Genomic DNA, 17,336 nt, shown 5'->3' on the forward strand with positions numbered 1-17,336 from the left:
GCATGAGCACGGTCCATTTGGGATAGTTTCAGCAATTGTATTTCAAGCATGATAGAATGTAGCATTGGACTTTGCTTGTTGTCATGGAACTCGGGCCTATGAACCCCTTTGTTCAAAAGGAAGTCAGCCAAGGGTATCCACGTAAGGCGTGTTAAGAGCTGACCGTGTCTTTATCATTTCCATACTTCTCCTATAGCCTCTGTAAGCAGAGGACTAGATGCGCTCCTGAATTCATAAAAAGAGGAAGCTGTGCTATGGGTTTAACCCCTTCTTCTGTAAAGGACGGCAGGCATTCCAGAAAACCGTGTAGATGTTGGGCTTATGAGATCAAGCTTGCTAATTTTGTTGTTTGATTTTTCTATATTTTTGCTAAGTCTTTTTCTGCTTGTACGAAAGGTACATCTTTCTTCTCTGATGGTGAATTTGCTTATTTTTCATCTTGTAGGTGTCATTTTCTACTTTATGTATTTTGAGGTTATGGTTTTAGGTTTATACTAGTTTAGAACTGTCTACCTTCTTAGTGAATTAAATTGTTATTATGGTTAGTATCAAATGATTACTATTGGAATGAATTATTTTTGTCCTAAGGTCTATTTGTCTCATATGATTACTTCTATACCCATTGTCATTGAGTTACTATTTGCCCGGTATGTCCTTTATCTTTTAACCCTTCTGAATCTTTATATTAAGATGTATCTCCGGGGGCACCTGGGTGGCTCAGTCAGTTGAGTGTCTGACTTCAGCTCGGGTCATGATCTCACAGTCTGTGAGTTCGAGCCCCGCGTCGGGCTCTGTGCTGACAGCTCAGAGCCCGGGGCCTGCTTCCGATTCTGTGTCTCCCTCTCTCTCTGCCCCTCCCCCGTTCATGCTCTGTCTCTCTCTGTCTCAAAAATAAATAAACGTTAAAAAAAATTAAAAAAAAAGATGTATCTCCGATAAATGGCAGATGCTGAAGTTGTCAAAAACAGGCAGTTTTGTATAAATAGACTGGAGAATTTGCTAGAGAGTTAAGCCCATTTACATTCATGTGATTTCTAGTATATTTGTGTTGATTGCTGTCATCTTATTTATGCTCTGTAGGTCTTGCTTTTCTTTCTCCACCCCACCCCCTTTTTTCTCTTATTTTAGATTTATGAAATTTTGTTTCCTTAGTTCCATTTTAACGCTTGATTTTTTTGGAACTTCTAGGTCATATATCTATTATTATAGTAATGATCCAAGCTATTGTAACATGCCTCTCTTAATGACACCTGAAGTTAACCAGTATCTTTATCACACTGCAGAATAATAAGAACTTAGAGCATTTTACTCAGATCATCTCCCTTACAACCTACATATTACCATTTTTTATGTGTGAGTTTTAATCCCTCCCAAATTAGACAATATTATTATATTCTTTACTCTTAGTGATTTTTTTTAAATTTTTTTTTCAACGTTTATTTATTTTTGGGACAGAGAGAGACAGAGCATGAACGGGGGAGGGGCAGAGAGAGAGGGAGACACAGAAGCCGAAACAGGCTCCAGGCTCTGAGCCATCAGCCCAGAGCCCGACGCGGGGCTCGAACTCACGGACCGCGAGATCGTGACCTGGCTGAAGTCGGACGCTTAACCGACTGCGCCACCCAGGCGCCCCTACTCTTAGTGATTTTTTACTCACCTTCTTGCAACTCAGCCCTTCCATGTGATAAAATTTTCCTTCTGTTTGATAGACATCTGTTAGAGTTTCTTTTAGTGAGAGTCAGAACCTTCAATAAATCACTCAGTTTTTGTGGTATGACTTTTACTCTCAGGATAGCATGTGTGAGCAAATTCTTGATATTGTTAGTGATTACACCTTGAAGCAAATTTGACTGTATTTCTCTTTCAAATTTCTGGATGCTATAAATTAAAGGGAATGGAAAGAGCACAAGTGGAGATATTAAAGAAACACAAGCACAGTTATAACCATTAGCTTGATGCGATGTTCTCTTTTTTGCTGATTAAAATTGGTCAAATTAAGAAGATCTTATGGTTTATCCTAATATTCATAGCAATTCATATATAAAGATACAAACACAGAGAATGAGACCCCAAGATTGGCAATAATCTTATTTTAAATATTTTATTTGATCCAAACTGCCTTCTTGTTGATGGGCTTTAATAAGGAAACATATATTTGAACATGAAATTAACGGAAGCTAATAAAAAATTGCGATAGTTTCTTTTATATATTGAGGTTCTACAAAATCTATCATGTGAGAAGACAATTCCTCTAACTAAATGATACCAGTGATGAAGGATGTATTTTATCATTACACATGTGATTCTTTACCAGCTTGTTATTCTTTGAGACAGAACCTTAAACGATACTGTTGTTACTTTGTAAATAAAGAGTAGGTTTAAATATTGCCTGTTTTACTGTAAGTAATTGAAACAAAGTTCCAGAAAAACTTCTACAAAAATGTAAGTTAATGCAGACTTTTCTCTCACGGATCTATGCCTGGCATTTCTCTCACCAAAAGTGAAGGTAAATGCAGTTGACATTGTGTCTAAAACTCTTCAATTCCTTGTTAGCATACAATCATGTACTCTTACTGAGGAGAGGATTTGATGTTTGCGATTAAACCAATCTAGGACAAATGAATTGTTACCAATCCGGCTAATGACAATAATTAACTGCTGCTTCTTAAAATTTCCCGTTTCCTGATTAAATATAATAGCTCTCTAGTTTACCTGTTTTATTGACACAAAGTATTGACATAATTATTTTTTAGAATAATGTAGTCAAAATGATTTTTTTAGCTATATTATACTTCCATTTCATATAACTCCTTATATGAATATATGTATATTCATATATCCTAAATTATAGATATATAAATCACCATTTCCATTAAGTTTCCATGCATACTTCCTCTCTCTTTTGATATATATATTTAGAACTAAAGATCCAATTTTTATGAATAAATAAAAGAAGGGCAACTATTAAGCAAATTCAATCATTATGTAACTGCACGGTAATTCTACTTTTAATAATTTTATAATTGAATGATTCAGCCAAAGCTCTATTCATTAGAATTATTCTTCTTTGGAAGGATTATTTGATATAGATTTTAGTTTAAAAAGAACAATGCTGACATCATCATCATTACCACCAACGTTATCTCAACAACAATCATAGTCGCTATTCTTTATATCATATTCTTTTTTTTTTTAAGTTTATTTATTTTGAGAGAGAGCGTGTGTGCATGCACTCATGAGTGGGGGAGGGGCAGAAGGAGAGGGAGAAAATCTTAAGCCCCGAAGTGGGACTCGATCTCACAACCCTAGAATCACGGGCTGAGCCAAAATCGAGAGGTGGACACTCAACCAAATGAGCCACCCACACGCCCCTATATCCTATTCTTTTCTACGAGTTCATTTAAATTATTTCATTTAATTCTCAAAATGTGACGCAGGGAAGTAAATAGAACATGTAATATGTCCCAATTGAGAGATGAGAAAAATGAGTTCTATGTATTTCAAGTGACTCAACGAAGCTAAGACTTGATTCCAGGCCTTCTGTTTCTGCCTAGTGTTCTCCTTCTGGATGCAATCCCAATACTTGTGAAACCCAAACCTATCACCTGTACTAAGCAGGGAATTCTATGTAACCTACAGATACCTTCCTGAAACAATTTTTGAATCTCGAAATAGAAGTACATGTATGATTTTTCATAGATTAACCTCTTCTCACACCTTGGATATTAGCTACAGATTTGGATAGACTTAAACCTGTATTGTCTGACCTGGTAGTCACTAGTTACATATCACTGTTAAGCACTTTAAATGTAGACAGTCTGAATTGTTTTAAGTATCAAAAACATGAGATTTCAAAGACTTACTATGACAGAAAGTAAAATATCTCAATAATTTCTAATATTGATTATATGTCAAAATGAAAATATTTTGGATGTAATGTGACTAACATATTACTGACAGTAATTCCACTGTTTTTAAAAATTCTTTTAAGGTGGTTATTAGAAAATGTATAATAATATATGTGGCCTACATGCACACTTCACATTATATTTTTATTGGACAATACTGTTGTAGAGTTTTCAATTTTCTTGGGTATATTCCCCTGATTTTATTCTTTATTTAGTATGTTTTCCCTTTTAAAATGATTTAGACTTTTATGCCAGTATTTAAGGCTCATATTAACATAGTCATCTGTTTATTTCCTATATTTGGCACTCTACACTTTAATCTGGACCATGTTATGCTATTTAAAAGTTTGTTAAACCTTCCTAAATTTGAAATGACTTTCAAATTAGAATTTCATATGTGTTGTAAAAGTCTAAAGTGTTCTAAAAAAAAAATATAAAGGTAGAGGGGGAGGGTTAGGTTACAAAGCAATTTTATCCTATAAAGATAGAACTTACCAATGAAGTAAAATTGTACTGAATAATTACAATGGAAAGTTCTACCTGAGTTTCTTCTCTACTGTAAATGTAAAATATATACTTTCCCTATGTGTACATATATAATATATAATATATATATATTCAGTTCTTATATTAATTATAATACATGATATATATAACATGTATAATATATATAAAATATATAATATATACTGATATTATATTAGAATACACACACATATATGTATATATAACTTTCCCAATTTGTGTGTAAATGTGTGTGTATACATATATATGTATATATACATGTGTTTTTCAAGGACCAGATGAGTGAATGAACACACCACACTTCAGAACAGTGTCTGCCATAAACAATTAATATTAGCTTTTATTTTGTTACACATTTTGATTGAACAAACCTCACAGATCAACATACCTCCGACTGATCCATGGCACCAAAGAACTTCACAGCTAATATGGGAACAAGTATTAATAAAAAAAGAGTTGGAGAAACACATTTAAATACATTATCGTCCTTCCATACCCTTTAGCCTAAATATCTCTTCACTTTTGCAACTGTCTGTTTATATTTCTGTTGCTTTAAGAATTTCACTACTAAAGGGGAAATAATAAGTTATTATTCGGTCAAACTCTCTTAACAAATGAAGAAGATGACCCCAAAAGAAGTTAAAGAACATGTCTTGCACTCAAATCGTTATTTAAGAGATGTAAGAGGCATTTTATAGAGCGATTAACCCACAGACTAGGGTTATGTAGAAGCTTTGAAGACATATCTTATTTAATCATAACAGACAAGCAAAATAAAGACTGTTACTTCTCCCCTTGCATAGGTTTGAAAATAGGAGCTGGAAGTAATGGAGTCGATTGTCCAAGGTCACACATTAGGGAGAATGGCGGCCAGCGGATAAACCCCAGTTTGATTCCAAAACTTGTGGGCTTGACCTTGTGCTACGCTGCTTTCCTTGTTAGTTGTTTTGTTTGTTAGTTTTTACTTTATGTTATTATTTTATTTTATTTTATTTTATTTTATTTTATTTGAGAGAGAATGCAGGCATGAGTGGGGGAGGGGCAGAGGGAGAGAGAATCTTAAGAAGGCTCCATTTCCAGCAGGGAGCTGAATGCAGTGCTTGATCTCACCACCTGAGCAGGTATCAAGAGTCAGAGGCTTGGGGCACCTGAGTGGCTCAGTCAGTTAAGCATCTGACCTCGGCTCAGGTCATGATCTTGTGGTCCGTGAGTTCGAGCCCCATGTCGGGCTCTGTGCTGACAGCTCAGAGCCTGGAGCCTGTTTCAGATTCTGTGTCTCCCTCTCTCTCTGCCCCTCCCCCATTCATGCTCTGTCTCTCTCTGTCTCAAAAATAAGTAAACGTTAAAAGAATTTTTTTTTAATAAAAAAAAGAGTCAGATGCTCAACCAACTGAGATACCCAGGCACCCCTGTTTGTTTATTTTTAAAGAAAAATGACAAAACACAGAGATTACAAACTAATGATCCCTGGTCAGTCTTGGGTAGAGGTGAATTTAGGGCATTTGTCCCCTCTAGACTCTCACTGGTGACAAATGACCACACAGAAAGGAGGCAGCCCAGGTTTCATGGTTATGGAGCCCTAAGCAGACACCCCATGGAAACCCTTGATCTTTTCCCTCCAGCGAGAATGAACAAACAGGATGAGGAGTTAACAAGGTTATGATGCACAAAAATATATAGACATACTTCCTTGAGGGACATGTAAATTGATGTAAGGAACAAAGAGAGACAGAATGTGAAATGGGTTGTGAAAATGACTTTTTACTTCTTCTCTGTCTAGAGACACCAGAGCTTAGCTTTTATTTTTCAACAGAATCATCAAGTTATAAGAACAAATCTCTGGATCTTCAGTGTGATGGACCCAGTGTTAATAAATTAAAATAATTTTTAAATTGGGTAAAGTCAATCCAGTTAATTTAATTGCTTATTAAAGGAAAACATCAACTTCTCCCTTTATTATTAAACTGTCTTAAAACTTATATTAAGTAATTATCTGAAGTAATATGAGGTCTACCAGACTTAATGATTTGAACAGTCAAATTTGATTAGAAAATGTCATGAATTGGGGCGCCTGGGTGGCTTGGTCGGTTAAGCGTCCGACTTCAGCTCAGGTCATAATCTCACGGTCTGTGAGTTCGAGCCCCGCGTCGGGCTCTGTGCTGACAGCTCAGAGCCTGGAGCCTGTTTCGGCTTCTGTGTCTCCCTCTCTCTCTGCCCCTCCCCTGTTCATGCTCTGTCTCTCTCTCTCTCAAAAATAAATAAACGTTAAAAAAAAATTAAAAAAAGAAAATGTCATGAATTACTTGAGTCCTTCCAGCCACCACAACTTTCCCACAGATAAACCTCTCAATCCTAAACTGAGGGTGTGGAAGGAAGAATGGAAGATAAGTTGATTCATCCAAAAGTATTCTTCTGCTTGCCTGGATCCAATGAGTACAAAATGAGATAGTTCTAGACAAGTCACATGAGAAGAGGCTACTCCTGGTAAGAATGGGTCTATTAATTTCATATTGCTGTTATACCAAATTACCACAAACTTAGTTCATGGTTTAAAACAGTCAAGGTTTGTCATCTTAAGGTTCTGTATACCAGAATTCTTACTGGACTAAAAATCCAGGTGTCTGCAGGACTGGGATGCTTCTGGGTACTTTGGAAAATAATCCATTTCCTTGCCTGTCCAGCTTCTAGACCTGCCTGCATTTCTTGGCTTGTGGCCCTGTGCCTTTATCGTGAGGGCCAATCATGTAGCATCTTCAAGTCTCTCGCTCTGTCTTTCTCTGTCTCCATCTCTGTCTCTCTCTCTTCTGCCTCCCTCTTCCGCTTATCAGGACCCTGATACAACCAGCCTTCACCACAGAAATACAATTGCCTCATGCTGTCCCTTTCACCCCTGTGACCAGCCATTCCTTATCGCAGTCTTCCTGCATCCCCTACCATCACGTATTGGTAACCACAGTTGGTTAGCCTGCTTTAAATTAGTGTGTTCTCATTTAGATGAATGACCATTTTATTGTATTCCATTATCACCCAAGAAATCTTATCCACCAGGAAACAGATTTATCCGAGCTGAAATTCGTTTGGTCATCTGATCTTTTGGCTAACCCACACTCTTGTAACGATGTCTTTGTTCATCCCACCCATACCATATAATTTGTACTATTCGTGGAACTATCTGGCTGAATTCTCGTTCTTCATTTTCATTTTGCCACATGTATAGTTGCTTCCAATGTCTGTGTATATACCGACACATGATAATATCTGGATGTATACAGATGCTCACAATATCTGGGTATGTGGACACACATGCACAGTATCTGAATATGTATACAGATATACATGTAGAAATTTATATAGTGTATGGAGGTAAATATTTGGCAAGAACACACTCACTTAAGGGAAGAATGATATCCAGTGTTTGTACTGTCTGTTCAGAAAGTTTGGAAGATGAGTTACGTGGAACCAGTTGTAAAATTAGGTGGATAGTTGTCTCAAAAGACATGGGTAGACAGAAGACCATGCTGTCTATATAAATACCAAATCTTGGTCTCTGAGTCCCAGATAGGTCTCACTGATAGAAGGTAAATCTTATCACGAGATCTGAGGAATATTTAAACACCAGTGAATCAGCTCCTAGAAGTAAGATCACCAGTGAGATCAGTAGTGATCTCACTGGTGAATTAATGGTAGACACTAGATGTTATTTCACCTTGGACATAGTCTCTTAATATAAACCATGTTGTAAAAGAAATAAGCCCGTAAGCATTATATTCAGATTCAATAAATAGTAATTTTTTTATGTTCATGTTTGGTAAATAATTTGACATATCTCCTACCAGAATCCCATGGAATTCCAAATAAATCAGTAGATTTCAGTTTAGCTGTTTAGTACTTGTAATGAATTCTTAATGTCTAACAGCATCTACTGCTTACATTTGCCTGGGGTCTCTAAAACTTTATGAGATGAAATGATTTTTCTGGTCCGTGGTGTATGGTTGTCATAGAATTAAAGTGTTTCATGAATTTCATATTTGAGCAAATGACTTCCACTCTTCAGTCTCTTATGGGAAAGGAGAAGGAGGTGGAGTTGCATTTAATGGTCTGCTGTCTTGTCTAGATTGAATTTGTTATGAATCACATGGGTCTCAGTTGTACTCTCATGTGTCCTTAAAACAAACCACAAATTCTATGGGACACATATTTTGTTCTTTGCTGAACACTGAGTATACAAATGATGATTTAAGGGGCATGAAACTGAAGTCGGTATAAAGCTACAAACAGTATGTTAATTTTGTTGAGAAACATAAAAGAAAGCTTGTTTTGAATATTCTTAAAAGTTTAATAAGAGTGCCTTTCAAGCTACTATAGAAAAGAGGCTCACAGGAAAATAGATATGGATCCCTGAGCTTTTGCTCAAATGTACCCAGATTTCCAATTATAAAATTCGTGTAAAGTCAATGATTTTCTCCTTTTAGGATCACTTAAAACAAGTGGTAAGAGTTATACCGTTATTTAAATGGGGAACATTCATGTGTCTCGAAAGGATTTCTGTCTAAACTTGGGAGACTGCAAAACTCACGCATGATTCTATTTGAACACTTTGAGGTATTCATCAGAAGAAATCAAAACAGCAGAGAGGAGTGAGTTGGCTGACTGGCCTCTAGGGAACAGTGGCTCATTAAGCTTTTCTAGAAACTCAGATAACTAAGTTCATTCAGCCAGTCTCCGCTGAGGTCCTATTAGGATTATACTTGGCTCTAGCCACTGGGGATACAGTGCTGGATATGGTAGGCAATGTCCCTGCCTGATGGCATTTATCTTCTTTGCGGTGACAGACAAAACTCATAAACAAATTGATACGTAATATATTGTCACAGAGTTATTTATAAGCGCTGTGAGGAAAAATCAAGCAAGGTCAGGGCCCAAAACAATAAAAATGTCACCTAACTGCCCCAGGTTTACTTTTCCTCACAAGGAACTTTATGATTTCTTTTTGCACAGGAATTTAAAGTAGCTTATAAAAATACACAAGGCTCAGAATAATTCCTTAAATATTTGAGGAAGTTGGGCACAAGTTAGTCAGAAAACTATTACATCCTGGGGTTAAATTAGATCATGGAAATGTAAACCTTATAGTCTGGTACGGTGGCTGCCCAGGAGCCATAAGCTTGGCCCTGAACCTGTTGTTTCAAGCAAAGAGAACTATTCAAGCATTTCCTTAGATTGGCTATCGCCAAAACATGAATACCATCTAGGGGTTCTTGTGAACATTTTATCGGCCCAGAAAGACTTTCTGGTATGAAATGGATCCCGTGTCATAGAGTGGGCGGCTCTTTGATAGCGCTCATTGAAAGCCCTCATTGAAAGTAGTTGATCACTTGAGACCAGTTGGCAAAGGTAATTAAAGATCCCATTATTTCAGCCTGAGTGTTCATTTCTTCATGGACTTGGGATATGTATTTGTGCACGGTGTGTGTGTGTATGATGTGGGGGAATGTCTCAGATCTTTCTGAGAATTTAATGAAAGCGATGGACTCTGTGCCCTAAGTATGTCCACCCATAATTTGGCACACAGTATCAGGGCATCAAGGAGTTTCTGAAGACCAAGCCAAAATCATTCCCCTCTCATTATAGTATTACGAAAACAGGAAAAGGAGGCTTACTGTCGTAGGCTCTGATTAAAAAAAAATTAACACGCAAATATTATTTGGCCAGGTATTAATAGAACCACCTACTTTGAAAATGAAGATCTTCTATGGAAAGGTAAGTAAGCAAGACACTGGCATCTCTAACAGTATGTTAACAGGTGGGACAAGCCAACTCTCATATTGAACCTAAGTCCATTGCCATTTATATCTATACTGTCTAGGTGTCTGCTTTTTCTTTCTATTTTATTCACTTTTATATTTTTAAGCAACCTGGAGAAGATTTCTGTGACAGTGTGATATCTGCTTGTCAGTATGATTTCATATCCCAGGAAACGGAATTAACTAGCTAACTAATAGAATAGAATGGAATACAGTTTAACAAAATCCCTCTAGTTTAGCCAAAATTGAAACTCAAATCTCAGAAAGATCTGTCGTGACAGTAAAGAAAAGAACACCAATATAGATGGATAAATCTCTTAATTGCAAAGCATCAGGTTTTAACCCTCAGGTTTGGCATCATTAGCAGGATTTCAAATAAGTTCACCGACGGGGACTCATTTGACCAAGTCTACATTTATACACCTCACTTGTCTAAATAAAATCAAATGAATCTGAGTAAAAATTCTCATTGCGACATGGTATAACTTTACCCGTTATTTTTCAGCAGTTCATTTTCTCTTTGCTCTTGTTTTTCCATTTTCTTCCCCTTGGCATTCAAAACCCGTGTTGGAAGACAAAAACGCAGAACACGGAGGAGTCATTAGTTACCATAAAAGACAAGCAAGGTCTCTGTGTGGGGCACACAAGTCTTTGGTACTCAAGTGTGGTACTGAGTTAACAAACTATAAATGCCTGCTTCTGTTTTAGAGCCCCACACTGGCAGTGCCCAGTAGGAGAGAAAAGTATATTCTCTAAAAGAACATAATTCTATTTAGTGTAAATCTCTCTTCATGTACACTTGCATAAGTACTTGTTATATGTAAGCGGATCTTTTGATATACAGTGGGTGTGTTTCTTGAAAGTTCAGTACCCATGAGACGTTTCTAACTTGAGCCCTGTTTTCCCAGATAATTTGAGCAGATGTTCAGAAAAGAAAACTTTTAATTGGGGACTTGCTGGTGGGCTGATCATTGCTTAAGAGAATCATACACTACACTCAAATAAATACATCATTAACGGCTACTAGGTCGGGAATATTTGCTGGGGTTGCCCATGTGTGAAGCAGCGTGCGGCAAATCACTGCCCAAGATTCAAGGTCTCTTCGCTCAAGACTGTTCATTTGGGCATGTACTTGGGGCACAGTTAAATGTTCTGTCCCTTGGTATATTTTTTTTTTAATTTTTTTTTCAACGTTTATTTATTTTTGGGACAGAGAGAGACAGAGCATGAACGGGGGAGGGGCAGAGAGAGAGGGAGACACAGAATCGGAAACAGGCTCCAGGCTCTGAGCCATCAGCCCAGAGCCCGACGCGGGGCTCGAACTCACGGACCGCAAGATCGTGACCTGGCTGAAGTCGGACGCTTAACCGACTACACCACCCAGGCGCCCCTGTCCCTTGGTATATTGAAATGTCGTGGTTTCATCTTCCCAATCTTTAATTTGCTTATTAGAGCATAGAGTACAAATAGCATGTGTGGCATAGACAAGGATTAAATGAATTGATATACGTAACACACATGGAATACTTCTGTACATAGACGGCACTCACCACAGCTGGCAATTGTGAAGATCAAATGTTTCCTCTCTGGCAAACATAGGATGGCAAATTCGTAGATTTCTCTTCGTACCTCCATTCAGTTCTAGCTACTCTGCAGGATAGCATCCTATCTTTCTGATGGATCCCAATTTTGCACACCTGCTTTCACAAGTTTTTTGGGTTTTTTTTTTCTTTTTGATTTTGTTTGTCTGTTTGTTTGGTAGTCAACTGTAATAGTCAACTGTAACTGTAATTGTCGTTGCAAATGTGATGGGTCGTTCCTATGATGTTCTGGGATCCTACCTAAAATGCCTCCAGGATCTCTCTGCTCTTGTGCCTCCAAACTTTTTCCAGATCTATGAACAGTTCTTACTATGCTGGGAAGGTAACGCCCACAGCAAATCTCAACTGCTGCAGGATGAGAGTGTATATAGAAATTTCCCAATCTCTCCAGTTTTGGAGAGACCCATTCTGAAACATATTCTACAAGGTTCTAAATTCCAGGTAGGAATGAGCCTAGTTTCTTATACCCATCTCCAGTAAAATAATGCAGCTTAATTGGCATTTTCTGTCCCCATTCTTCCTGCTTCCTGGGATCATGTCTCAAATAAATTACCCGAGACTTTGTCTCGGGCTGTTTGATGGCAGAATCCAACTTGACATGCAGAATATAGCTTATATTTTCATTCAGGCCGTCTCAACTGTAGTCTCCAAAAGTGGCGAAAATTCATCCCCTTATTTTCTTGTGCGCTGCAGTAACAAGGAGAAAAACTGGGGAATCTAATTTTATTTATATAGAAAATCCATAAACCTAAATACCTTTTCTTGAAATTTTTTATGAAGCTCCACATAATAAGTGAATTGTCATTAATAAACACGTAGATATGTGAAAGATGCTTACTTCTTAATCTTATTAATCTTTCTTTCAAAGAAAAAGCCATATTTATCATTTTAATTATATCCTCACTTGTCTCTTTGCCAGGTTTGGGAGAGATATTGGGGCAGCTGTGACTTATGACCAATGAGTAATTTCATGTTGAAGCTGTGAATGAACAGAATCTATGGGAGAAATATAAATTGAAGGAAAGGAAAAGAAGATAAATTTTCATCCTGTGGCCAGGTTGATTGATCAATCAGCCCAACCATGACTTCTGCTGTTCACCATTTGGCCAATTGAACTGAGCAGTAATAGAGCATATCTTGATTTAGGGCTAGACAGTTCAAATCTCAGCTAAGCCTCCTCTACAAAATCAGTTGGTGTTGTTCTGTAGGCATTTTTACATATCCTGTGTCTGTCGTTCTGCCTATCTCTGGCTATTATGAATGCTTTATTTAACTTTTTCCTTGGAGGGGTATGCATGAGATCGGTAGTTATTTTTCAACAAGAAAATCAATTAAGATCAGGACTCATGCAACCTGATCCTCCCTTTATGGAAACTTCCATGCAACAATAATCCCTGAAGGGATGAATCTTAACCAATATGGCTTTCATCGTGCAAACTAACAGCTTGTAGAATGGATTCAGCTGGAAGATATGTTGGTTCTGCCTGCCCAATGATGATGATGATTTTAATTTTAATTACTTGTCATTTAAAAATCAAGGCAGTTTTTTTATGCCTATTTTATTTTTTAGCTTAGTTTCAGGAGTTAATGGTGTTATATTAGTTTCAGGTGTACAATATACTGATTCAACAGTCCCATATATTACTTAGTGCTCTTCAAGATGAGTGTACTCCTAATCCCCTTCACCTATTTCAACCATCTGTCCCATGCACTTCCCCTCTGGTAATCATCAGGTTAAGTATCAAGGTGTTTTAAACAAAAATGAATATTTAGAGCTTGTAAAGCATTGGGAACTCTAACAAATCCAAGTCTCTATGTCTAGTATGGACACATACGCTGCAGCTCAGTATCAAATATCCTTCATTTTGAGGTCATCATGCGCCCCCCCCCCCCCCCCCCCCCCGCCAATACATGACCACTTCTTAGTCCTTGACTTTGCTTCCTTTGTTCATTTGCTTCACTCGTTTATGCTACCAGCCTATTTGTAAGTTTTGAATTTGGGTCAAAGTTCTAATAACAGAGAAAACACAATTAAAATAACTTCCCTTTTTTTTTTAAGCCAAAATAAATCTAGGCTACAATGGTACAGTTTAAATCGGCAAATTCTCCAGCTTACTAGGGCCTTCACGATTTGGTCCAAACTCCCTTAACTTAGTGATATGGACGCTGAGAAACAGAAGTTAATTTCTACCTTAGGGTCACATAGCTAATGATAGAGTATGCCAGCATTCCATTGGTCTAGATAAGACTTTGAGGATGCTTCACTTTTTCTCTTGCAGCAGAAAGGCTATGTCTTTCTCCAGGATTCTGGTTATTTAAAAAGACTTCATTTTTTAAGTCAAGGTCTTTAAAAAAAACAATTACAAAATAAAAATGTCTTTCAAACAGTCAAGAAATAAAACCATTATGTTTTGAAGCAGTCTGGGTAGATGTTATGAGCGTCTTGTCAAGATGATAGATCAATAGGAAGGTGAGAGCACACACTGAGTGAAAAAAGAATGTGATAATAGAAATCAAATGCTCTGTAAAGGTTGGATGTATTATTCCTTCTAAATATTACTTTTTTGGTCATTATTAACCCTAGTATTTTGTTTTACTCTTCACATTTGAAATTTCTTCCACTGTAAGGTTTAGGCTTTATATAAAAAGATACATATATTCTAATCTATTTTAGGACCTTCTTAAAGGTCATTGTGGGAATGATCTGAGAGCCTTAACAGGACATATGTATTAGAGTCCTCATTAGCTACTCAAGCAAAAACTCTTAAAATTCAAAGAATTCTGGGTTGGTGTTAGGATGGAGGAAAGAGACCTTTTTCTCTTTTAAAAGCAATTCAAGAATTCAAAACTCCAGTGGATGGCCTACAGAGCCCATTAAAAATCTCAAGATGTGACATGGCCTTGATTGCTGAATTGGCTGTGCATGGAGGTGACAGGAGGGAAGGTAGTGCTGCTCAGAGGTAATATAACTCATATTAAATAAGAATTGTCCTCTAAGAATGCCAAGCTCTCAAGGCACCAGGTAACTTAGGTCTCTTAGTTATATATTCCCTTTCTGTGGACTAACCCACATGCTCCTGCCCTCTCCAAAAAAACCCTGGGTCATATGTAACACATACTAGGTGATATCTACTTTTATTTTTTTTCAATTTTTTATTTAGATTCTGGTTAGTTAATGTACAGTGAAATATTGGTTTCAGGAGTAGACTTCAGTGATTCATCACTTACATACAACACCCAGTTGTATTTACTTGCCCTCCTTAATACCCATCACCCATCTAGCCAATCTCCCACCCACCTCCCTCCATCAATCCTGTTTGTTCTCTTTAAGAGTTGTTCATGGTTTGTTTCCCTCTCTCTCCCTCTTCATATGTTCATCTATTTTGTTTCTTAAATTCCATATATGAGAGAAATCTTATGGTATTTATCTTTCTCTGACTGACGTATTTCCCTTAGCATAATATACTCTAGCTCCCTCCACATCATTGCAAATGGCAAAATTTCATTCTTTTTGATGGCTAAGTAGTATGCCATTGTGTGTGTGTGTGTGTGTGTGTGTGTGTGTGTGTGTGTGTGTATCTCATATCTTCTTCATCCATTCATCAGTCATTGGGTATTTGGGCTCTCTCCATAGCTTGGCTATTGTTGATAATGCTGCTATAAACATTGGGGTGCATGTATCTCTTTGAATCTGTATTTTTGTATCCTTTGGCTAAATACCTAATAGTGCAATTGCTGGATCATAGGGTAGTTCTATTTTTAACTTTTTGAGGAACCTTCATACTGTTCTCTAGAGTGGTTGCGCTTCTTTGCATTCCCACCAACAGTATAAGAGGGTTCCCCTTTCTCCACATCCTCACCAACACCTGCTCTTTCTTGTGTTGTTAATTTTTCATATCAACTTTTAAATACATGCTTCACATTATTTCAATAATGTCATAACTGGTCTCTCTGCTTCTACCTGTCACCTCTTAGAGACTATTCCCAACCCATGAACACAGTATCCTGCTAAAATAGAGGTCATATTGTGTCACTCCTCTGCTTTAACCTTGTAATAGCTTGTATCTTAACTTAGAACAAAGATCTAAGTCATTAGGATGCTCTACAACCATGCTTCTCAAAGATGGTCCCTGGACCAAAAATATCGGCTTCAGAAATGTGTTAGGCATGCATATTCTTAGGCTTGACCCCAGATCTACTTATTCAGAAAAGTCTGGGGGTCTAGGTGTGGGCCCAGCGATCTGTGTTTTAACAAGTCCATCAGGTAATTATGATACCCAGCTAAAGTTTGAGCACTACTGTGCTACAAGACTCTATGGTATTTAGATCTTACTACCCTTGGATTTCATTGACTATACACCCTCTCCTCACCCTACCCCAGCCACTGTGGCCTCCTTGTAGCCGCATGAATATACTAAGTCTGCTCCTACTGCTTTGCCTTTGTAGTTTTTGTTCCCTTTCTCCCAGATAGCTACACATGTGGCTTGATCACCAACTTCAAGTCTTTTCTTAGATGTCATCCTCACAGTTGAGGGATTCTCCCAGCCCCTCCACTATTTTGGTTTCCTAGGGCTGCCATTACAAAGTGCACACACTGGGTGGCTTAAAACACATATTTATTCTCCCACAGTTCTGGAGGTTAGAAGTCCCAAGTCAAGGTGTCAGCAGGGCCACGTTGCCTCGAAGACTCTGGGTAGAATCTTTTCTTGCCTCTTCCCAGCTTCTTCTGGTGGTCTTAAATCTTTTAACTGAGTGACCCAAACCTCTGCCTCTTCACTGCATGGCACTCTCCCTGTGCGTCTTCACACTATCTTCTTAGAAGGACACCAGTCATATTGTATTAGGAGCCCATCCTACTCCAGCATGACCTCATCTTAACTAATGACGTCTGCAAAGACTATTTCTAAATCATGTCACATTCTGAAATACTGGAGGTTAGGACTTCAGTGTACCTTTGTGATGGGCTGTAATGGAACCCATAAGCACCCTATCCATTAAAAATTGCACCCTGCCCTCATCACTGCCTATCCCACTGCTGTTCTTTGTTTCTTTTCTTGCTGCTTATCACCTCCTAATACACCCTGTGTTTTAGTTGTCTGTTTGGCTCACTACTGGCTCCCTCCTTTGGAATTTAAGTTCTACAAGGTCAAAGATTCTTGTCTGGTTGGTTTGCATCCTCAGACTATCCACAGTTCTTATACCTGGCACACAGTAGGAACTCAAAAAATATTTTTTGTATGAATGAAAATGAGAGACTATTAACATTTCTTTTTTAGGAAGTCCGATGAGTTATCTTTAATTTAAAGCACAAAAAAGCAATCTCTGGTTCCCCCCACCCCTTTATCCCTTGGAGGCTAGGTATGGAGAAAATAGTATCAAACTATCATGAGAGGAAATTCATTCTGAAACTAATGGTAAGCTTGTGGGTGGACACAGATTTTTCAATAAGGGGGAGAGATCCAAAGGAAGCTTTGGGGTGGAGATTTTGTTAGGTTAAT

At 37.7% G+C, this 17,336-nt stretch overlaps 1 protein-coding gene; it reads left to right on the top strand.

Moving 5' to 3' along the window:
• Positions 1-17,336, top strand: part of TAFA1 (TAFA chemokine like family member 1) — a 666,172-nt gene that overhangs the window by 108,241 nt on the left and 540,595 nt on the right.

Source organism: Felis catus, chromosome A2 (assembly GCF_018350175.1).
Source record: "Felis catus isolate Fca126 chromosome A2, F.catus_Fca126_mat1.0, whole genome shotgun sequence".
Taxonomy (NCBI): Eukaryota; Metazoa; Chordata; class Mammalia; order Carnivora; family Felidae; genus Felis; species Felis catus.